This window comes from Scyliorhinus torazame, chromosome 16 (assembly GCF_047496885.1).
Source record: "Scyliorhinus torazame isolate Kashiwa2021f chromosome 16, sScyTor2.1, whole genome shotgun sequence".
In the NCBI taxonomy this organism is placed as follows: Eukaryota; Metazoa; Chordata; class Chondrichthyes; order Carcharhiniformes; family Scyliorhinidae; genus Scyliorhinus; species Scyliorhinus torazame.
The window spans coordinates 123,624,361-123,648,032 of NC_092722.1; the positions used below are offsets into that span (position 1 = coordinate 123,624,361).

Below are 23,672 nucleotides of genomic sequence, written 5' to 3' on the forward strand. Positions count from 1 at the left end.
CACTTAGGCACTCACTTCCACCCTATCCCCCCAACCCAATAACCTCTCCTGATCTTTTTGGACACTGAGGGTAATTTAGCATGGCTTCCGCGAGGGCTGGGGGGACTGGTGGGGTGGCCAGGGGGTGTCCAGGGGGTGGCCTGTGGGGCTGTATTTGGCAAGTCGGGTCCATGCATGGCAGGTGTCCTGTTGTATGGCGCGACCGCTGCAGCTCGTCGCTTTACGCATGCGCAGTCACGGACCCGGCCATTCTCTGGCCGTTTTTGCCGCGGGAGTTGGGCGTTTTACCTGCTGCCACTTCTCGCCCCTCACAGGTCCTGGAATCAGTGAGAGACCAGCGCCAATTTTGGCATTGGTGGAGCTATACAACAAGTGAAAAACGGACACCAGCCATCATCCGAGCAAAGGCAGGTCCGATATTTTACACCATACAGCCAGATGATGAAAAAGTTTGGCGACATCAAGTTGACCAATTACTAGGTTCACAAAGTGAATGGACTGAACCTTCACCAGTTGTATTCACCTCGGAATGTATGGACAGTCATGTGACGGAATTGAGATCTACTACAGGGGAAAGTACAGCATCTGTCCCTGCAGAATCTTCAGTACTGACAGAGACAGATAGCGAGTTCGTTTCACAAAAAGTACCACCAACAAGTGAAGCGGAAGGCACTTCGGCGATTTTGAAAAGCCAGGGGCGGGATTCTCCGCTGTTCGGCGGGGCGGGCCATAACGGCTCCGAGGAGTGGCGTGAACCACTCCGGCGCCGGGCCGCCCGGAAGGTGCGGAATCCTCAGCACCTTCAGGGTCTAGGCCGGTGGCAGCGAGGTTGGTGCCGTGCCAGCCAGCACCGAAGGGCTTGGCACCACGCCAACCGCTGCTGAAGGGCCTCCGCTGGCCGGCGCGAGTTGGCGCATGCGCGGGAGCACCAGGGTGTACTGGCGTCATCCCAGCGCATGCGCAGGGGGGTTCTTCTCTGTGCCGGCCATGGCGGAACGTCACACCGGCCGGCGAGATGGGAAAGAGTGCCCCCACGGCACAGGCCCGCCCGCGGATCGGTGGGCCCCGATCGCGGGCCAGACCACTGTGGGGACCACCCCGGGGCTAGATTCTCCCGCGCCCCCCGAGGACTCCGGAGGCCGCCCGCAGAGCCAGGTCCCACCAGTAAGGAGCTGGTCTAATTTACGGCGGCGGGACTGGCCAAGAACAGGCGGCCCCTCGGCCCATCGCGGGGCGGAGAATCGCCGGGGGGGGGCCGCTGCCAACGGCCCCTGATTGGCGCAGCGTCATTCCCGCCCCCGCCAAAAAAACGGCACCGGAGAATCCGGCAGCTGGCGTCGGGGCGGGATTCACGACGGCCCCGGCGATTCTCCGGCCCAGCGGGGTGTCGGAGAATCTCGCCCCAGATTCCAGAAATCAAATATTACCTAAAAGAGACTGGCATCCTCCCAAGAGACTGTCTTATTAATGTATATACGTATAGGTATCATATTGGTGCAATGTAATATTTAGTTGGGTCTGTTGTTGAAGTGTGTAAAAGAAAAGTTGTTTGCACTAAAGGAGTAAAGAGGGAGGGGGTTACCTATTCAAATAACACTGCCTGCTTGTGGAACATCAAGTGATCTGTAGTGATGTCAGCAGTGTGTTTGTGCAGGCGATTGGAGTTAACCATGTTACACTGCAGAAGCATCATCTCTTAGTAAGCCCAGCATTGCGTATTACAAACGTAGAGTGTGGCACCTCTACTTCTTTTCCTCTTTGCGGCGAACAACAAAAATATAACAGGAATAAATTTTAATCGCATTTTATATTCATTCATTTTTCTTGCCTCGATTATGTCTTCCTTTAGCCAGCAGTCTCCGTTTGCAGGTTGTGTACAAGTTACTCTGTGTTGCCAAGATAAAATGTGTTCACCAAATGGTGACAGAGCGTAAACATTACTGACTGTCAGAAATTATCCAGAAGATTTTATCCCCACCGTGTTCTGTACTAACCAAACTGTAGCATTCACATAGATGAACCACACAAATCAAATCTTAGCCATGCTTTCATTTTATTGGCTATTTCAACATTCAACTTCTGATTATACAATTGAAATCTCTGTTTCGAAAATCAATACCTGCTGCTGTTTTTTATTCTTTTTAGCCTATTTTAACCTATTTGTGTATCCTTTAGTCTTCCCTCCCTCTCCACCTTTCCACACAGAAAAACAACTCTTGGGAGAACAGAATAAATATTATTTGTTTAGTTCACCAGTGGGGTCAATGTTCCTGAATGAAGCACAGAGATTTAGAATAATTATAATGAGATTATTTGAAAATTGTTCACACATGTAACATGCACCATGAGATAAACCTAAGCAGATTATAAGTGAGGTGGACACCAGGAGCTATCTAGGGATTAGAGAGTGTTAATTCATCTTTCGGTTCAGTGTTAGTTGGGAAAGTCATTGTTGTCCGAGATGGAAAGGCGTAATTCACAAAGAGCACTTAGATATTCTTCATTGTCAGGTTCCAACTCCAAGGCTTTTTCAAAGCTTTCAACAGCCTCACGCTTCTCCCCATCCAGTTTGTGCATTACGCCAAGAACACCATGGGCCTTGCTGTTTCTTGGATTCCTGCGAAGTTGTCTTTCTGATATTGACTCCAAGTTATCACGGCACCTTTTTCCTTCCGTTGAGTTAGAATTGACTTTCATTCCTTCAAGAAAATGTATGATGGCGTTTGATTCCGATTTCTTATCACGCAGTTCAAATAATCCAACATCTAAACATATTTCCTGCTTATTTTCAGGACGTATACCTTCCAATTTCAGGAGATTATTGTAAATCTTCTCGACATTTTCATATTCTTCATTTAATGTACAGATTCTGGCAAAATCCAGCTGTGCCCTGACAAATGTTAATGGGCGAGGTTCAAAAGCCTTTTTAAAATGATTCTTACATAGTTCAATCAGTTCAGCTCTCTGTTGAAAAGCAGGGTCACCAGGTCTTTTGCTACGTGGTTTTTTGACCAGTGACAATAGTTTCTTTCTGTAACACACACCTATTTGATGGTGTAAGATCGTAGATTGTGGGGTCATTTCCAATCCTTTCTTCAACAGCTCCACCGCTTTTTCACATCTCCTTTTAATCTGTAAAATTTTGCTGCATAGCGAAGCACATGTGGGAGATCAGGGGACTTCTGCAATGCTTTTTCAACTAATTCCATTGCATCCTCACTTTGATTGAATTCGTGTAGTCTTAGAGCTAACAGCACCATGGCTTCACCATGATCTGGATCAAGCTCCAGCACACGTCTAAACTGCTTCATTGATTGAGTGGTTTCACATTTCTCTGGGGTTCCAGAAAATGTTTCCAGACGAGACAGAACAATCGCATAGCCAACATTCCATTCAACATTATCCGGATCTTCCTCCAGAGCCTTTTTGAAACATTCCTTTGCTTCTTCATAATATTGAGCAGCAGATTTCAACAGGGACCAACCCTTCTCCCCGTATACTTCAGGTATCATTGCTGTGTACCGAGTGGCTTCAGGAAATTGTTTATAGATCTTCTCCAGTTTGTCAAGGTAGGACTGAGCCTCTGTCAGTTGTCCCATGTGATAATATACCCACGCATAGTTTCCATAGGTGATGATGATTCTTTTATTAAATTCTTCTTCATGATTCTCCCTCAGATTCTTTTCAGCTTCCTTTAAGTTTTGAATCGCCTCCTCACAGTTTCCTTGCAGACAGTTTACAAAAGCGAGTTGGTTGTAAAACCTGCCTTGATATTTCACATTCGTCTGAATTGAATCTTCCAATCTTTGCTTCATGTCATCCAAGTCAATGTTGTCTTTCTGTGGCCCCCATGTGAAGTGACATTGAAGCTGTTCAAGCTTCACTTTCAACAAATCCTTCTCTTCGTCACTGCAAGAGAGAAAAAAAATCATCAAAGTCCATCTCGGATTAACTGAACCATTTTCCAGCCCCTCCATCCAGTTTTATTATCTAAGAGATGTTCCTGACTCTGAGACACAATGACCCTGAAATCTCTGGTCACACAATGATTATCTCAGAAAAACCTCCCAGCAAAATAAAGGGATTTACTTCATAACCTTGTCTGTTCTGAAACTTGCTTTTTTTCTGCTGATTGATGTATTATCTGGTGAAGGTTAAACCTCTCACAAAATGTACAGTAAATTTTAACCACCTCAATGTGCAATGGGATGAAAGGAAGCTGGAGCTAAAGTACTCAATCTCCTATTGGTTTTGCCAAGTACACCTCCTTCGTATTCTGCTCTGTAGGCCCCTCCTCACCAAGACCCAGCATTGGCTCCACACAAACCTGACACTGCTGAGTCTACAGAGCTGTTGGCCTGCCGATGGACTGGCTGCTCTCTCAGGTGGGACTGTAGCCATCAGGGATGGCCATGTCTCGATTACAAAATGGACACTTGCAAAGAATGCAGGGAAAATTGGACAATACTAAGAAACGAGCAGGTGCAAGGTCTGTCTTTTGATTAGAACCTTAAGCTCTCAGACAGGACAGAAACTGCTAAGCAATCTACATACGAATGAGCCATTTAGATACATTTAGATACACAATGTTAAGGCAGATACCTAGGCGCCAGAAGAGACTGAAACAAAGCAGACCAACGGTCACCTAGGACACGCCCAGCAATCAGGGAACCACCCCTCTATTGGAGGAAGATCGATACGAATGATTGGGAAAGGCCCAATTAATTGAGGCCAAGTTCAAGGCCCGCCCAAAAGCACGCAAAGCCCTTTTTAGTATAAAAGGTATGCCCCAAGGGCGAATCTTTCTTCTTTGGCTTTGGCTCTCAGCGAAGAGAGAGACCAGCCTAGCAGCTACACCAGACCAAGTAAGTTCCAAGCCAACGCAAGCTACGAGATTGACGCTCCTAGTTGCTATACTGTAAACAGCTCAATCCAGCAGCCTCAGAACCGAGCAATGGCCATTGTTCCTCTGACTGAGTGGGCACCCAAAGCTAAGTATAGGCTTTAGTAATAGTGGTAGTTTAGTTTGTAGAGTTTATGCATGAGTAGATTTGACTGTGTGTAAATAAATGAGCATTGCTTTTGACCTTACTAACTGGTGTATCGAGTCTTTGATCAGTATTCGGTTCTGAACCTTGTGGCGGTGTCGAAAGATACCTGGCAACTCTTGAGCAAACGTAATTAAACAGAGCCAAATTAAAAGTCAAACAGCCAATCAGCAACATTTACTGGCAACTCCGGAGGGACTCGACTTAGAAGTGGCCTAACCACTCCGAGAGAACCCAAATTTGAATTGAGAATCCAATTGGAAACAGAAAAACCACAAGCGTAAGGACAGTACTGATTTAGCCTCTGAGATTCAGAAGTGTGTTAATGTATGCGTACTAACAGGGATATAAGGTAAACCTGAGAGATTTTGTTGCGTAAAGCTGGTGGGAGTTGTGTAGGCTGGAAAGTAGCGTAAGCCGTACCCGTGTTTACATCACCACTTTATCACCCCTTGTTCCAGATTCAGCAGAGAACCGAGATAGAGAGAATGGCAATGAAGGCAATGGAACGCCTTATGAACCCCCAGGAATTCGAGGTCGCAGCGACCAGTAGAGTAGGACAGTGACCCGTTTGGGAAGATGAGATCAGGAAATATCTCAAAGGGAAAGGATGGCCCCTTTGTAGTGAATTCTGCGATAATGAGGAAACAGGAACCGGGAGTATCGGACTTGGTGGGAGAAACTGTCAGAGATTCACAAGAAGAGCTTAGGGAAAGCTCGCAAGCCGATGGCAATCGTGTCCTGTTTGGCACAATTGCGAGGCACAGAGGAGGTCGTTAGGACGCTCCATAGAGAGATAGAGGAGAGAGACAGAACTAGTGAGGTAGATGTGAGTGAGGTAGAGAAGGAGAATAGAGATTTAAAAGAGCAGTTAGCACAAGGGACAGAGAGCTGGATGATGCCAAGTGGTACATCAGTCTTGTCTCGCGCATTTGAACAGTTTTCAGACGCAATATGATAAGGCCTACCAGGACACGCAACATGCGGTCTTGGTAAGACAAGAGACAGAACAGCAAGTGGAGAAATTGCAGAAACAGTGCAACAATCTGAAAGCAGCCCTACGAGCACTTCATACTTCCACGATGGAACAAAGGCAGAGCTCTGTAGACCACGCAAAATACTGGAAGCAAATTGCAGAATTGCAATCTCTGCTTTCCGTTCAAAATGGGTTTCAAAGTACATTCGGCCCCGAATTAGATCAGGAAAACGGCCCCTACTGGCAGGAATTAAATGAGACTGCCCATAGATATGTACATGGAACATGTACGCAGTAAAAACTCCAGAAAAGGAAAGCGCCCCAACCCCCAACCGAACAGGCAGAACACACTCCCATGAACCCTGTAACCACACTCCGCAGGGCCACAGGAGAAGGAGAAGCAGATTTCCTTTACACAACCCCGTTAACCATGACCCAATTACAGGATGTGAGTGGAAAAATCACACCGTTCCTTCCCACATCCGACCCCCACCAATTTTTCGCGAAAGTCAAACAGCAGGCTACCATGTACGGCCTGGACGAAAAGGAGCAAGTGAAGCTCACAGTTTTAAGCCTCGACTCTTCAGTCATGGCAGCCCTTCCCTACCTACAGAATGTAGGAGGAGGCACACTCCAAGAGATGAACACAGCGATCCTTGATGTGATCGGCTTTAACAGAGGAGACCCTGTAAAAGGCCTAAATAAGTGTAGGCAAAAGAAGACAAAGACCCCACAGCGTTTGCTGGATGCTTGTGGATATACTTCAGCAGTTTTTGGAGAGTTAGCCCGCGCCCATTTGTCCCCAGATAATATGGCCAAATGGACCCAAATTCTAGTCTCCCACTCCACAGATGCAGGACGAAAAGCTTGCGCAAATTATGACCCCTCAGATGAGGCCCACAATAAAAAATGGGTTTTGAAGAGATTGTCCCGCGCTTGGGAACAATCAATTGCAGGCAAAACCGCATTTATAACACTCGATGAAGAGCAGGCAGAGATTAACCCAGTAAAAGCACACCAGAACCCCGCATGGGTAAATGAGGGCAGGAACAGCCAACCCCAGCCCAAACCTCAGGAATGTTACAACTGTGGACAGCTAGAACACTTTGCACGAGAGTGCAACGCGCCCAAAAAGCAGCAGAGAAGCCAGGCAAAGTCTGGGGACAACCCGTAGAATTCCTATGGGACACAGGAGGGTCCCGCACCACACTCAATTCCTCCACGATGTTTCAGTGAGACACGTGGCTCACAACAGACGCCATCACACTCAGCGGTTTTACAGGCCATTTACAATAGGGACACATCACAGCCCCTGTCGCAATACAAATAGGGAACAACACGACTAAGCACCCCGTAGTTTTAGTTGATCTACCCCAGACAGCAGAACATATCCTTGGGATCGATTTTATGAGCTCCCATAACCTTTCTTTTGAACCAGTTAACAAGTGTGTTTGGAAAATGGCAAAGGCAGCACGAGCCCCCACCACGCTCACAGTAGGTGAGTACATAAACAGGATTAGCTCAGTAGGAGACTTCTGGTTCGACCCTCGAGCCATGAGTGCAGTAAACAGGTTAGAGCAGTCCTGCAGGAACATAAAGCAGCACTTGCACAGCACAAGCACGACTGTGGCAATTTGGCTGGCTTTGTGAACATTACAGGTCCCGACCCTAATTCCCAGAAGCAGTGCAGTACGGATTTCCCCAGGAAGCAGAGGGAGAAATCTCCAAAGTAATAGAGAGTTTGTTGAATCGAGGTGTACTCAGATCAGTAGCCTCCACAAACAACGCACCAATTTGGCCCGTCACGAAACTGGATGGATCATGGCGACTGACCATTGATTACCGGGAATTGAACAAAGTAACCTCAGCAGCAGCCCCCACCATAGCCACGAGTCCCGAGACCATGCTCAAACTGGGACTCCAGTCAAAAAAAAATTCGGTTTTGGACATTAGTAATGGCTTTTGGTCCATTCCATTGGCTAAAGCGTGCCAGTACAAATTTGTCTTTACATTCCAAGGGCAACAGTACACGTGGACGTGCCTCCCACAAGGCTTCCACAACTCCCCCTCCATTTTCCACTGACAGCTGGCAAATGGTTTAGCAAAATTTTCCCGCCCCGATTGTCTGGTCCAGTATGTAGACGACTTGTTATTACAGACAGGCACAAAGGGAGAGCACATTTCGCTTCTCGCCGAACTTCTAGCACTCCTAAAAGAAATTGGTTGTAAAGTCAACCCCAAGAAGGCCCCAGATTTTGAAAGAAAGAGTGATTTACTTAGGAACAGTGATCACTCATGTTAAACGCGAGATCGAGCAAAAGAGAATTGACTCGATCGTCAAATTGCCCATTCCCCACAATGTCTCAGCCCTCCGGTCATCTTTAGGACTGGTTGGCTTCTGCCGAAACCATATTGACGGTTTTGCCACTAAAGCAGCGCCCCAATCTGACCTTCTCAAGAAGCAGGCACCTTGGGAATGACTTCCACAGCATACAGATGCTGTGGACGCTTTAAAAAGAGCACTCAGCACAGCCCCCATACTACAGGTCTGAGATCCACTGTCCCCATATGCAATCGAAGTTGCAAGCACCGACCGAACCCTTTCAGCCGTGCTCCTCCAGGAACGCCATGACCAATTACGCCCCATAGCATACGCCTCATGTGTGTCAGACCATGTGGAGCAAGGATTTTCTGCCTGTAAAAGGCACCTGCTCGCAGTTTTTTGGGCAGTACAATACTTCGCCTACATGACAGGACTCAACCCCATCACCATCCTCACAGAACACACCCCGGCACAGCTATTGTTAGGCGGCCGACTTAAAGCTGGCACAGTCAGCCAAATCAGCGCAGCCGGTTGGACCCTTCTTTTACAGGGACGGGTGTTATTGAAAATATGGAAAGATGTGTCATTTGAAATATGGAAGCCTGGCAATATCTGGTCTGAGAGAAACATGAGAGGATGCAGGGAAAGATCCCATAAAGGGTAAAACAGCAGCTGGAAAGAGTAGGATTGTAAAATCCAGATATCCTTGGTCAAGCAGGCCATTAGGCAAACAAGACCAATAGGATTTTGAATGAAGCCAAAAACAATGGCTCACACCTTCATTGAAAGTAACTATCTTAGGAAGCATCTGGAAAGGAAAGGATGAGGTTCAGTTGAATTTGGTGATAATTCTAGGAGTGAAATTTTGCTAATACCAGGTAAATTAAAGAAAACTGGAGACTATCAGTCTACGAGAAACATAATTCAAAGCCAAAATCAAAGTCAAAATTATGAGCTGACGACACAATTGGAAAATAAAACTATAGGAATGACAGGAACCAAACCAAAATTCACACCTCTTGAAACCAATGCATTTTTGAATATCACAAAGGACACAATGTAATAAGATCTATGAGATGAGGTTATGTCAAAATGAGTACTTAGTTGGATTAGAATGTTTAGATCAAAGATACTTTTTACAATCACAGAAAATCAAGAGTTACTTTACAATAAAGTCATAAAAACGAGATAACTGTTAGAAAAATATATAAACCCAGAGACCAGGGCAGGAACTACCAGAACCAGAACTCAGGGAGAAGCAGAGAGGGAACAAGCAGCTCAGAGTCAGATTACAGTCAGCTCAGCCATGGGAAAGGGACAGGGAAAAGCAGCCGAGCTAAAATAGCTAATATATCTAAGGAAGACTAGAATTTAAAGAGTAGGCAGAGTCAGCTCAGAGTCAGCTCAGACACAGCCAGCAAAGCCAGCTCTCACAGCTTGGTACATGGGAAAGATAGGACATAGCAACCGAGCAGAACAATGAATACATCTAAAGAAGACCAGACTTTAAAGAAGATTGATTGTCAAGTTGGGCCTGAAGGTCCCTTCAACCAACCAGAAGGATCCAGAAGCAAGATCTTTTTACTTTTCTGTAAAGACAGTGATTGCATCTTTTAAAAAGGAAAAAAAATATATAATAATAAAATAACTTAATTTAACCTGAAATAGTGGTTATTCCAAAGTCTACTTTACATACTTAGCAATGCGGGACCCAGGATCGATGCTACTAAGTGGTAAGTAGATGAACCTGGCGGTGAAGTTATGGGTTATACCGGGGGATAACTTGAAAATATAGTTTGACCTGAATAGCACCCACTGAAGCCTGCATCAGAGTCAGGGAGTGAGAATCCCTGATCACCATTTAGAATGTCGGCCCGTTTTGGTATAGGGGGACTTCTAAGAATTGTGGTGAGTTTTCAACAACATGGAGCCCAACGTTTAATTAAAACCCTGTTAATTATGCCTAGCAGATTGCTTTATTTTCTACATGGCACCCGTCGTGCTAACACTGTGTTAATTACGCCCAGCCGGGTGTTTTGCTTTCTCCATGGCATCAGGCATGGAGACCTGGAATATTAGAAGTTTCTAGGTAAAGCGAGACTAGAATATTAGAAGTTTCTAGTTGAGCAGAATGGGGGCTAGAGTGGGGGCTAGAATATTAGAAGTTTCGAGTTCCCAAGAAATGGTTGGAATATGAGAAGTTTCTAACCGGCACAAAGGCTTGAATATTAGAAGTTTCTGGTCTATGTGTGAGTCAGACTTTACCTGCCGAGTTTAGTCTGGAAAGTCATGTGTGATTGACTTTTGGAAGGATATTCTGTGGATCGAGGGGACTGAAGCTCAGGTTGGGTGTGTAAAATCAGCAGACTAGAAGATGCTGACCCTGAGATAAAGTCTGCAAGACATCTTGGTGACAGCACTAAAAATCGTGCATCCATTACTGGTAAAATGAGGCCAAAAAATAAATCATCCTTAGAGTAAGGCAGATTGTGAGGTTAAAGCCTAGTGAAATAGGGGACGCCTAGAATCTTTAGAGACAAATAACCAATCGACCCTTAACTAAAACAGAAAGATAGTGCCTTAGTCAGCCTTGGATAGGGCCCAGAAAGGGTACTTATCCTTAATTTCAGATTCCAACTGAAAGGGACATCCAGGAACAGAACTTAGAATTCCGAAAAATGGCAATTAGAATAATCCTCTTGCTCTGAAACACGGTCAAGAGAGTTGAAGAAATGAACCAAGAGTGGAAGAAATTAACAGAGGCAAAAAACTCCTGCACAAGTGAGACTTATCAGCACGGAGGGGTCTCAATTTTTGTTAACAGTAACTAAGATCCTACAGAATAGAGGTCCAAGATCTTAGTGGATAAATGTGTGTGTGTTGAATAAGGATTTGTGAAATCTTACAAAGTAAAGATCCAAGATCTGAGTGGATGAATAAATGTGTGTATGTCTAATAAGGAGTTGTTAATTTCCTTTGGTGTTTGTATTTTTAAAAATTTTGTATTTTGCAAAACCGAGTTTCACATAATTTGGAAGTTATAAATGGCAGGTAGAAATGTGATCAGTATTTTGAGGTAATAAATCGGTATGTTCAGAACTAAATTGGTCTCAGAATAAACAGATAAAGGAGTTTGTACTGGGCAGCAGTCAGCTGTGTGCAGGAAATCACTTTGAAAGTGAGCATTGAAATTGACACTGCATAGCTCCGCAGGGTCCTAGTGCCCGACCATCAAAGGAATATCACGAGCAAAAAAAAATAATGATGTTTAGAATGTTAAATACATTGAAGAACCAGCATCAGGAAATGAGAATCTGATTGCAGGACAAGATTTGATAAAAATAGATGCAGGAAAAATTATGATATTAAAACAATAGATAATAAAGAGGAAGTTTGGGTGAAGCTACCAACTAAGACTGCAGGGAAAATAATCAGTGAGGCTGTGAAATGTAAAGACAAGGTTGTTCAGAATCTGGGTAAATATACAGTTGACTTAGAGAAGCATAGTGTCTGGAGCAAAATAAATTGTATCACAATTAAAACACATGACCCAATTGGTGGGAAGATAGTGAAGTGAAACACGTTAACAGCATTGATTGGACAGGTAATCAAGTTAAAATGTCATGTTTGGAACTTACCTTCATCACAATCTGGCCGTAATCAAAATAAAGTAATGAAAGTAAATGCAGCAGCAATATCAGGAATGAATCAGGGTAAGGTTTCGACAGATTGGATCACTGAGTGAGCAAAAGAGGAGTTTGAGATTCTTCGAATCTCACTCAGGAGTGCAATGACAGAAGGAGGAGGCTTAACAGGCCTTAATTGTATGATGTACATCAAGGATAAGGAAAATAAACCAGTTCAAAAAGAAAAAGGAAAGAAATGGTCGCAAAAGAAATCCGGAAGTCCTGGAGAAGGCACTTCTGGAGTGTTCAAACGAAAATAGAAAGTACAAATTAAAGAATAGGGCCCTCTCCACCCTTGACCTGTTCATTTGACTTTTCAGATGGAAAAAGTAAATTACAGACAAACCAGTTCACAAGAAGGAAGAGAACTATACTCCAGAAAATAATGTTTTAGACAGGATTGGTAGGAAACTAATGATACAATTGGCTACATATTTGAGGAAGCAAGATCGATTGAACCTTCTAAATTAATGAAGCAAGGGAATCAGTGGGTGGTACATGATATCATCATTTACCATTCCAATGAGAAGCGGAAAGCAATTTGGATGACAGAAAAATGGGACACTTAACAGCCAGTGATGGACAAAAGACCTTTTTGGTTACTGTTGGGCTGAGTTGTGTGCTGTTTCTAAGGGACATGAGGAAGCTTCTATAGTGAAGCTACCCCAAGGAAGTAAAATGCTTTGGAGGTAGCGGAACACACGGATATAGCTATTGGGTTACCTCCCTGAGCGGCTGCGGCTATGGTTCACGGTAATTGGACTTGAGGAAAGAACGTAAAAAGACACTGGTATGTGACATGGATACATTTACGAATTGATTTTCGTGCACAATTTAAAATCACAAAACATGTACATACAAATGAGAAAGATCGGGGATAAATGTTAGTCCGTACAATTAGATGGGGGGATAATTGACAAAATGATATAGTTATGTTTCAAATGTCAAGGCGAGGTGTTATTGAAAATATGGAAAGATGTGTAATTTGAACCATGGAAGCCTGGCAATATCTGATCTGAGAGAAACATGAGAGGATACAGGGAAAGATCCTACAAAGGGTAAACAGCAGCTGCAAAGAGCAGGATTGTAAAATGCAGATAGCCTTGGTCAAGCAGACTTAGCAAACAAGACAAACAGGATTTTGACTGAAGCCAAAAACAATGGCTCACACCTTCATTGAAAGTAACTATCTTAGTAAGCATCTGGAAAGGAAAGGATGAGGTTCAGTTGAATTTGGTGGTAATTCTAGGTGTGAAATTTTGCTAATACCAGGTAAATTAAAGAAAACTGGAGACTATCAGTCTACGAGAAACATAATTCAAAGTCAAAATCAAAGTCAAAATTCTGAGCTGAAGACACAATTAGAAAATAAACCGATAGAAATGACAGGAACCAAACCAAAATTCACACCTCTTGAAACCAATGCATTTTTGAATTTCACAAAGGACACAATGTAATCAGATCTATGAGATGAGGTTATGTCAAAATGAATACTGAGTTGGAATAGAATGTTTAGATCAAAGATACTTGTTACAATCAAAGAAGATCAAGAATTAATTTACAATAAAGTCATAAAAACTAGATAACTGTTAGATAAATATATAAACCCAGAGACCAGGGCAGGAACTACCAGAACCAGAACCCAGAGAGAAGAAGAGAGGGAACAAGCAGCTCAGAGTCAGATTACAGTTAGCTCTGCCATGGTAAAGGGACAGGGCAAAGCAGCTGAGCTAAAATAGCTAATATATCTAAGGAAGACTAGAATTTCAAGAGTAGGCAGAGTCATCTCAGAGTCAGCTCAGACACTGCCAGCAAAGCCAGCTCTCACAGCTCGGTACATGGGAAAGATAGGACATAGCAACCGAGCAGAACAGTGAATACATCTAAAGAAGACCAGACTTTTAAAAGATTGATTGTCAAGGTGGGCCTGAAGGTCCCTTCAACCAACCAGAAGGATTCAGAAGCAAGATCTTTTTACTTTTCTGTAAAGACAGTGATTGCATCTTTTAAAAATGACAAAAATATATATAATAATAAAATAACTTAATTTAACCTGAAATAGTGGTTATTCCAAAGTCTACTTTACTTACTTTGCAATGCGGGACCCAGGATCGATGCTACTAAGTGGTAAGTAGATGAAATCTTCGGTGAAGGTATGGGTTATACCGGGGATAACTTGAAGATATAGTTTGACCTGAATAGCACCCACTGAAGCCTGCACGGAGTCAGGGAGTGCGAATCCCTGTTCACCATTTAGAATGTCGGCCCTTTTTGGTATAGGGGGACGTCTAAGAATAGTGGTGAGTTTTCAACAACACGGGACATCACAGTAAAATGAACCAAGACCCACACCTTGCTTGCCGATAATTTGCAGTATGCAGGCACCCATCATGAATGTGAGATCATCACCACAAAACACAACACAGGCCCATTTATTCCCAAGACACCTCCCAGGAAAACAGATAGTGCACCCCAGAGACCCCAGCCCACAGATACGTGCGCACCCCTGAAGATTTATGTGGATGGCACCTCAACAGTGTTAAATGGAAAGAGAATTACCGGTTGCGGTATATATGTAGAGGACGCGCAGGGATGCGCCCTAGATGAAATTTCATTAAAGTTGCCAGGACACTTAGGCTCGCAGGCAGCAGAGCTGGCAGCAATTGCATACATTGTAGACCACCCTGACTCGTTCCCGACCCCAGCAGACACCTATTCAGACAGCTTGTATGTATGTAATAGTTTGACAGAGTTCCTACCATTCTGGGAAACAAGAGGATTTGTTTCCGCGGACGGTAAACCCCTACCCTCAGCCCGATTACTCCACCATATCTTAGAGACAGCGAAGGATAGGAAATACGGAATAATTAAGGTCATCACTGTTCTTCCCCCGCTGGTAACGTTAAAGCAGACGCCCTAGCGAAGGCAGGCTCCAGGCATGGTTAGTTTTGGAAACCCCCGAAAGCATCCCAGTACACACAGTTCAGATCTCACAGACCAGTATTCAGGATTTAGCGAAGGCCCAGAAAGAGGATGAGAAACTCAGGGAAGTTTTAAAGCGTTCATTCCCAGTCCCGTATGATAAATACAAAAATGCAATAAACACACACGACGGTGTGATTTTAAAGGATGCCATTTATATAGTTCCCAGCCAGGACAGGAACCAGATCATTTGTCAGTTCCATGACAATCATGGACACCAAGGAATTGAACCCACCCTAGCCCACCTCAGACCGCTTTCTTGGTGGCCTGCTTTAAACATCGATGTAACACACTACATTGAGAATTGCTTAATCTGTGCCCAGAACCATCCGGACAGATATGCGAAAACGGCTCAACTTAGTCATATCCACCCCGTTAATGGACCCTGGATAAATCTCCAGATAGATTATATAGGACCCCTACCCCCGTGCAGAAATGGTTACAAATATGTGTTGGTGGTCATAGACACCTTCACAAAATGGGTGGAAGCATTTCCATCGCGAACTAATATGGCCTAGACAGTGGTTAAAATATTAACATACCACAACTCTACAAGATGGCACCTCCCCCGTAGTATAGAGTCCGATCAAGGCTCCCATTTCACAGGACGTGTAATGAAAAACGTCCTCACGATTTTCGGCATTAGACAAAAGTTCCATATCGCATACCACCCCCAGTCAAGTGGTATTGTAGAACAAATGAATAGGACATTGAAAGCCACCCTCAGGAATATGGTACAGCAGAATAACAGCACCTGGGATTCAGTACTCCCATTTTCTTTAATGTTTATTAGAAACACGGTATCCACGTCCACAGGATACACCCCCCATACCCTCATGACCGGACGCCCCATGAAAGGCACTGAGTATTTATGAGGACTGGATTTGGCCAGCCCTGCAGTTACAGCCCTCACGCATGAAAATGCGGTTAAACAACTGACACAGAATATAAAGGCAGCCCAACTCACAGCAGCAGTGAGACTTGGAACCAGGAAGAAATAGAGCAAGGCTTGTTCCGACAAAACAGTACACGCCACTGAGTTTACAGTAGGGCAACAAGTTATGCTTTCCCTTTACAACCCCAGTTCATTCCTTTCCCCAAAATTTTCCGGACCGTACTCCATTTCGGACAAAGTCAGCCCCTCAGTATACAAAATAACCTATCCCAATGGTAAGTCTGCATGGTTTCATATAAACCACCTCAAGGCTTACGGCTCGCAGCAAAGCCGCACACCACATCCTGCTCGCAGCAGCAGACGAGCTCGCCCCGCCCACAGATGATGAATTCCTACCCTCCCCACAACCACTCCAGCCCGCCCTCAGACACGACTTCAACTCCGCCCCCAGAGACACGATTCCGCCTCTCCCTTCCCTCAACCAGCAGCGACAGCGACAGTGATAGCGATTACGATGACGATAGCTACAGTACACCACGTGACGACTATACCCCTGTACCAGGCCCTACTCCCAGCGAATCTGAGCATGATTCTACTGACCCATTTGAGATTACTTATATCAAAGCCCCTGACCCAGACCCACCACCCGATGATTATGGATTGAAGCATCGTAGCTCCAACCTCGACACACGATTCTGGCGCCGAGACAATTCATTCAGGCTCATCCGGAATGATGAGATGGACGCCAATTCGCCCCAAGCAGCTTTAGCACGGTTACTACAGTCAAGAACTTGGCAGCCGGGAGAAGGTGATGACATAGAGTCTGACTCCCACCAAACAAATCCCTTTGCGACTCTGTTCGCTATTGAGAAGTGATTTGTCCAAGGTGTCCAGATGATGGAGAAAAAAGGAACTGATGGAGAGATACAGTGTCCTTTCTGATGGAACCTGCACCATGTTTGTTGAATGTTTGTTCGTTAGTGTTAACGTTAAGTGTTGTTCGGTAACTCAAAAGTTTTCACGGCCCCACGTGACCATTCCTTTGACGCCCAATGCCTTTTAGAGGGACAAGTTTGTCCCCAGACAATAGTTCAGAGGAACTAGTTTATCACCAGAAACCAGTTTAAAGGTACAAGTTTGTCTCCAGACAACCGTTCAGAGGAACTAGTTTGTCGACAGAACACGACTCATAGCTACTCTCCTGATTCGAGAGGAAGCCCCCACGATGACCACATTCTTACCCGTTTTTGCCGGTTGCTCAGGCAGTGGAGAAACGGCATTGGTCCCCGCCCTGCCTGAGGATCCCCCTCTGGTCAGCTACGCTCGGGTAGAGCACAAACAACATTGATCACCGTCCTACCCGGGGATTCCACCCATTTCTTACCCGCCGCGGCCCATGCGCACCCCATTTTGGCTCATTACGTTCTAAATTCTTTTGTTTGGTTTTGGCAACCCTTAGGTTGCTTCCCTATGCTATTTACATCCTCAAACACTGGGATGGTAAATCACACAGGCTGCGAGACGGCTCGCAGTACGGCAGTATTTTTCTTAGATGTCTAGTCCAAATATTCGGTTTTTAAAGAAATGAGGGAGTCACAGATGGTGACCAATTATAAAGGGAAATTGGCAATAAAGGACAGACAGACAGACATACGAGATCTTAAACAAGATAATAACAGAAATTATGCTTGTGTTCACAGAACTCCGGAACCTCAAGAACCCCAGAGGAAGACAAAGAAGTAGACCGACAAAGATGAAGACAGCCTTCTTGTTCACATGGATCTTAGCGGAATCCCTTCAGTTGTGCGCGGACGTTATCCTCCTGACCCCTACCACTCAAACTGTAAATGATTCCCACCCCTGCAATACACGGAACCCTGAGATAACTAACCCAGCGACAGCTAGCAATACCCCGACCTGGTGTGATAAGATTATCACCTGGTACTCACTCTCATATATAGTCGGAGCATTCTTAGTGCTGGCGATACTTTGCAGTGTCGTGCAAACGTTTAGAGTTAGGAAATGGCGAAAGAGAGCATATCGCTTTCGCACCCCGGTATACAGGTTTAGGTCCCCCATTTTCGGATTTCACCAAACCCCCCACCCATTGGGACAGATTAAGGAGCATCCATTTTGTTTTATGCATTCTGTGGAATAAAGAGATGTAAACCTCTGTGTCTGACTGTCAGGTCAGAGAAATTTGTGTGCTGCTATTTTGTACAGGTTAAGATGTATAGATTTTTGGATTGTTTGAATGAGGATAGTTTATTGAGAATAGTTAGAGGTTCCAGTTTTTTATTTTTCTGTAATGTATGTATTAATGACATAGCGCCCCGTAGAGTTTTATGACAATGAATGTATTTAAAATGGTTTAGGTAAAATTGTGTTGCATAGGATAGGACAGTGTAGAGCCTAAGTATGGGTGCCCCGGTTGGTCAGAGGATGAAGACGACGTAGTAGTGTGATCCTTCACGCTTCGCGTTGAGGATCACAAGGAGGGTGTGTAGCCATCTGGGATGGCCACGTCCCGATTACAAAATGGACACTTACAAAGAATGCAGGGAAAATTGGACAATACTAAGAAACAAGCGGGTGCAAGGTCTGTCTGTTGATTAGAACCTTACGCTCCCAGACAGGACAGAAACTGCTAAACAATCTACATACTAATGAGCCATCTCCGGGGACAAAAGGGAAACATTTCGATCCACAATGTTAAGGCAGACACCCCGGCACCAGAAGAGACTAAAACAAAGCAGCCCAACGGTCACCTACGACACGCCCAGCAATCAGGGAACCACCCCTCTATTGGAGGAAGGTCGATACGAATGATTGGGAAAGGCCCAATTAATTGAGGCCAATTTCAAGGCCCGCCCAAAAGCGCGCAAAGCCCTTTTTAGTACAAAAGGTATTCCCCAAGGGAGAATCTTTCTTCTTTGGCTTTGGCTCTCAGCGAAGAGAGAGACCAGCCTAGCAGCTACACCAGACCAAGTAAGTTCCAAGCCAACGCACGCTACGAGATAGATGCTCCTAGTTGCTATGCTGTAAACAACTCAACCCAGCAGACTCAGAACCGAGCAACGACCATTGTTCCTCTGACTGAGTGGGCACCCAAAGCTAAGTATAGGCTTTAGTAATAGTGGTAGTTTAGTTTGTAGAGTTTATGCGTGAGTAGATTTGACTGTGTGTAAATAAATGAGCATTGCTTTTGCACTTACTAACTGGTGTATCGAGTCTTTGATCAGTATTCGGTTCTGAACCCTGTGGCGGTGTCGAAAGATACCTGGCGAGTCTTGAGCAAACGTAATTAAACAGAGCCAAATTAAAGTCAAACAGCCAATCAGCAACAGGACCTCCTCCCAAGTTAGGTGTGAATTCTCACCTTAAGACAATTAATTCTGCTCCTAGTATAAAATTGACACAGAAAAGCCAAGAATATCTGGGGTGGACTCCCCCTGACCTTTAAGCTAGGTTTTGGGGGCAGTGTAGGACTTCCATTGACTCCGGTCGAAGAAGGTCACAAATGTAAAAATGTCTTTCCGGTGTTCCGGTCCCTTCATGATCGCGCTCCTTTCTATCACCTTGAGCCCTATAATCCTCTTGAGAGCTCTGCATTCATCTCACTCTGACCTTGTCCATCTGCTATTTCACCCCACTGCTGACTTCAGCTAGAGAATTCCTGAATACCCTCCTTAAAGTTTACCCCCACATATAAACTAGCAGAGATTTCTGTCAATCCTCTCACTACTGTAGTGATAACTCAATATACAGGATGAATGTATGTGAATGTAGTACAGTCATTTTCAACACTAGATGTCTCATTGTCAGATGATATAAGAACTAGATTCCTGCTCTTTCTCAGAGAGTGTGATCCAGGATAGTGAACAGACAAGCTGGAGGGAGAGAAGTTCGAACTACTTTATAATAATATTGTATAGTGAGATAGTTATTTGTATTCTATTTCATTTCTTTTGTTAGTTCAGTATTGAGTACAAAAGGACTCACAATTCTTGTTTATATTATTCATTAAATGATTAATCTTTTACAAGAAGACTACTGATCATTTTATCATCGGTATAGTTCAAAAAGTAATATATATATTTTAGAGAAGGGATTATTTAAAATTTTACAAGTATTTCTTTATTTTCCTTTGACTACATTATTCTCTGATTATGTTCATGTGAAATGCCTTTCGGACAATTTATAATATTAAAGGTGCGACATAAATGCAACAAAAACAGAAATTATTGGACAATCTCAGCAGGTCTGACAGCATCTGTGGAGAGAAAAGGAAGTGTGGATGATTCTTTGTCAAAGCTGGAGAGAACTGGAAAAGAGGTCAGATTTATACCTCAATGGGCAGCACGGTAGCACAAGTGATTAGCACTGTGGCTTCACAGCGCCAGGGTCCCAGGTTCGATTCCCCGCTGGGTCACTGTCTGTGCGGAGTTTGCACGTTCTCCCCGTGTCCGCGTGGGTTTCCTCTGGGTGCTCCGGTTTCCTCCCACAGTCCAAAGACGTGCAGGTTAGGTGGATTGGCCATGCTAAATTACCCGTAGTGTCCATAAGGGTTGGGAGGGGTTATTGGGTGGAAGTGAGGGATTAATGTGGGTCGGTGCAGACTCGATGGGCCGAATGGCCTCCTTCTGCACTGTATGTTCTATGTAATCTATGTAATATACTGTAGCGGGGGGCGGGGGGTGGAGCGGTGGGGCTGGATAGGGGGTCAACGATAAGTGGAGATACACAAAGATGTTGAGGACAGAAGATAAAAGGAGTGTAAATGGGGGTGTTTTAGTCTAAGAAGGATGATGATACTCAAAAGTAATTCACTGATTGTGAAACACATTGGGACATTCCTGTGGGGTGTGGTAAGATGTTACATCAATACAAACTCTTTCTTGCTTCCTTCCTGTTCAATTCCTGTCGATTCACTTTAATGCCACGGGCATCCCAACTCATTCTCTGCTCCAGCTGCCTCTTGTTCATGTTGCCACTCTTCTCCCTTCCCCCCTCAATCCTCGCTGTCATTCTTACCCCCTCACCCGGTTCATGGTGGGTTTCTGCTTTCAGTTCAAACTACTGCACGTGTCTCTACCGCATCCTCCCCCCCTCCCCAACCCCCCACCGACCCTCCCTCACACTCAGTCTCTAGCTTCAGAAACTACTTTTCCTTCTCCCCACTTTAATCTGGCACTCCTCTGCTACATTCCATATTACATTCACTCCTGTCCATCCCAGGTCAGGCTGTGCTCTCCCTGTGATTTATCGTTCTGGTTGTTTTAGTTTATTTTGTTCAAACGTAAATGCTGAAAATCAGCATTTTACATTAATAAACCCCTCCGAGGTTACGATGGAACACAGAGTAAAACTTTCTCCCTTCAAAGCTGCAAATGACCTGGGGCATTGCAGAATACAAATAGAAAATTCATATTTCACTTTGAATCTTCAATGGAAGCTGAATGGAAACAAAATTAAATTTTTATTTGAATTAGTACCTAATTTGAACCATAACCAGATCATTTTGCCTCATGTCACCTGCCCCATCGCCAGTCTTGCTGCATCCTAATTCCTCAGGATAAGGAATCAGCATTTCCTGCGATACTGAAACAATCTGTACCCACCCGCAGGAAGACCTGGGTAATATCCAGACTAGAGCTGATAAGTGGCAGTAACGAGACACATCATTCTGACTGCAAACTGTACTGCTGTTCCTTCACTGTTTTCAAGCCAAAACTCTGTACTCCCTTCCTAACAGCACTGTGGGTGTACCTACATGAGACAGACTGCTCAGTTCACAGGGCTCACCGCCAACTTCTCAAGGGCAATTCGAGATGGGGAATCAATGCTGGCCCAGCCAGCAATGCTCAGAAACCCCAGAACAAAGAGGAAACAAATCCCAGTCCTAGTGTTTGAACTGCTTTGTAATGTCTGCTATTTTATTCCTGAAAACAGCTCCTTGTTCAACAGTCTACAGATAAATTCCAGGACTAAAGTGATTTCAGTGAAATTTACCTCATAGTGCTGATCGAATGAAATGTGTTCCGAATTCCTTTCACAGTTTTAATTCAGCTTTTATAATGCGATTGAGGAGAGTATTTGTTGTGTTGTTTTCCAGCTCTGTTTTGCTTTCCTGCAGTGAATTTCTTCAAATCATTTCCTCAATGAGAATTGAAACTGAAACTAAAAAACGTAGCTGTGAAGCAAACTGTCTGAGCAGGAAGGAATGCTGCCAATACGGTCAAACTGTGCTTTACCACAGAAAGCCAGATTAGAGAAAAGAGTCACTTGGCCCTTTAAGGAAAATACCTGTATCCCCTGGATTACATGTCGCTGACATGGGACGATATCCCCTGGATTACACGTCCCTGACATGTGACCGTATTTCCTGGATTACACATCCCTGACATGTGACCATATAGCCCTGGATTATACATCCCTGACATGTGACCATATAGCCGTAGATTAAACGTCCCTGATATGTGACCATATCTTCCCGGATTACACATCCCTGACAGTATTGTGGGTGTACCTATATGTGCTAGACTGTGCCAAGGCAAAAAAAACCAATGGCACTGAAGCAAGTGGAGAAGAGCTCTGAGAAGGAGCACGCAATGTACTGCCTGAATGTAGTCTAGTTAAATAAGACAGCCTCCATTGAAATCTTGTTGTCTGAACTGTAAACCCTCAAAATTAAAAGTTGACACCGGAACCTCAATGACAGTTATGGGGGAGAAGACCTTCAATTCGCATTCGTGAGGGAGCTCAAACTTTAGATTTGAGCAGTATGACGATCAAGCTGCCAACTTGCACGGGAAACACCATGAAATTACTTCGGACCACGAACACACCAGTGGCTTCTCAAGAGCAAAAGGCCCAGAGAATCCATTGAATCCCTGCAGTGCAGAAGGAGGCCATTCAGCCCATAAAGTCTGCGCCAACCCTCTGAAAAAGCGGTCTCCCGCCCTATCCCGATAACCAGTTTACCTAACCTGCACATCTTTGGACTGTTGGAGGAAACCGGAGCACTCGGAAGAAACCCACGCAGACACGGGGAGGACGTGCAAACTCCACACATTCACCCAAGGGCCTGGCACTGTGAGGCAGCAGTGCTAACCGCTGGGCCACCATCTGTCTTGGTTATCGTAGAGGGGCACAGGCCCAGCCTAATGGAGAGAGAATGGTTGCAGCAAATCAAACTTAAATGGCTGGAAATGTTTTGAATTTCCAACAATGTCCTTCGACATGTCCTGCGAAGGTACAAGGGCATTTTCCACAGCGAGCAAGGCTGGATCAAAGGTGTGAAGGCCAAAATGAATGTCAAACCAGATTTGACACCCAGGTCTTTTAGAGCCAGACCAGTCCCCGATGTTCTGCATCAAAAGGTTAAAGTTGAGCTGCAGCAATTAGAAGAATCAGGAATAATTACAACAGTTACGCTCTTAGAGTGGGCAGCCGCCATAGTCCCTGTCCTCAAGCCGGATCGACCCATGATAATCTGTGGGGACCACAAGTTAACCATTAGTCAGGCTGCCCAGGTGGAATGCAATGCGATCCCCACAATTGAAGACCTCTACACCAAGTTTGCAGGAGATCTTTAAATTAGATCTCAGCCACCCATACCGATGGGTGGAATTGGACAAAGAGTCCCAGAAGTTTGCCATGATAAATACAAATAAGGGCCTATTTCAGTATGCTTGGCTACCATTTGGCATCGTGTCAGACTGCGCTATTTTCCAGCAAACAATGGAAAACCTCCTTCAAG

At 44.7% G+C, this 23,672-nt stretch overlaps 1 pseudogene; it reads right to left on the reverse strand.

Annotated features, from left to right (window-relative positions):
- Positions 1-2,051: 2,051 nt before the first annotated feature.
- LOC140392407 (interferon-induced protein with tetratricopeptide repeats 5-like) overlaps positions 2,052-23,672 on the reverse strand; it is a 34,150-nt pseudogene continuing 12,529 nt past the window's right edge.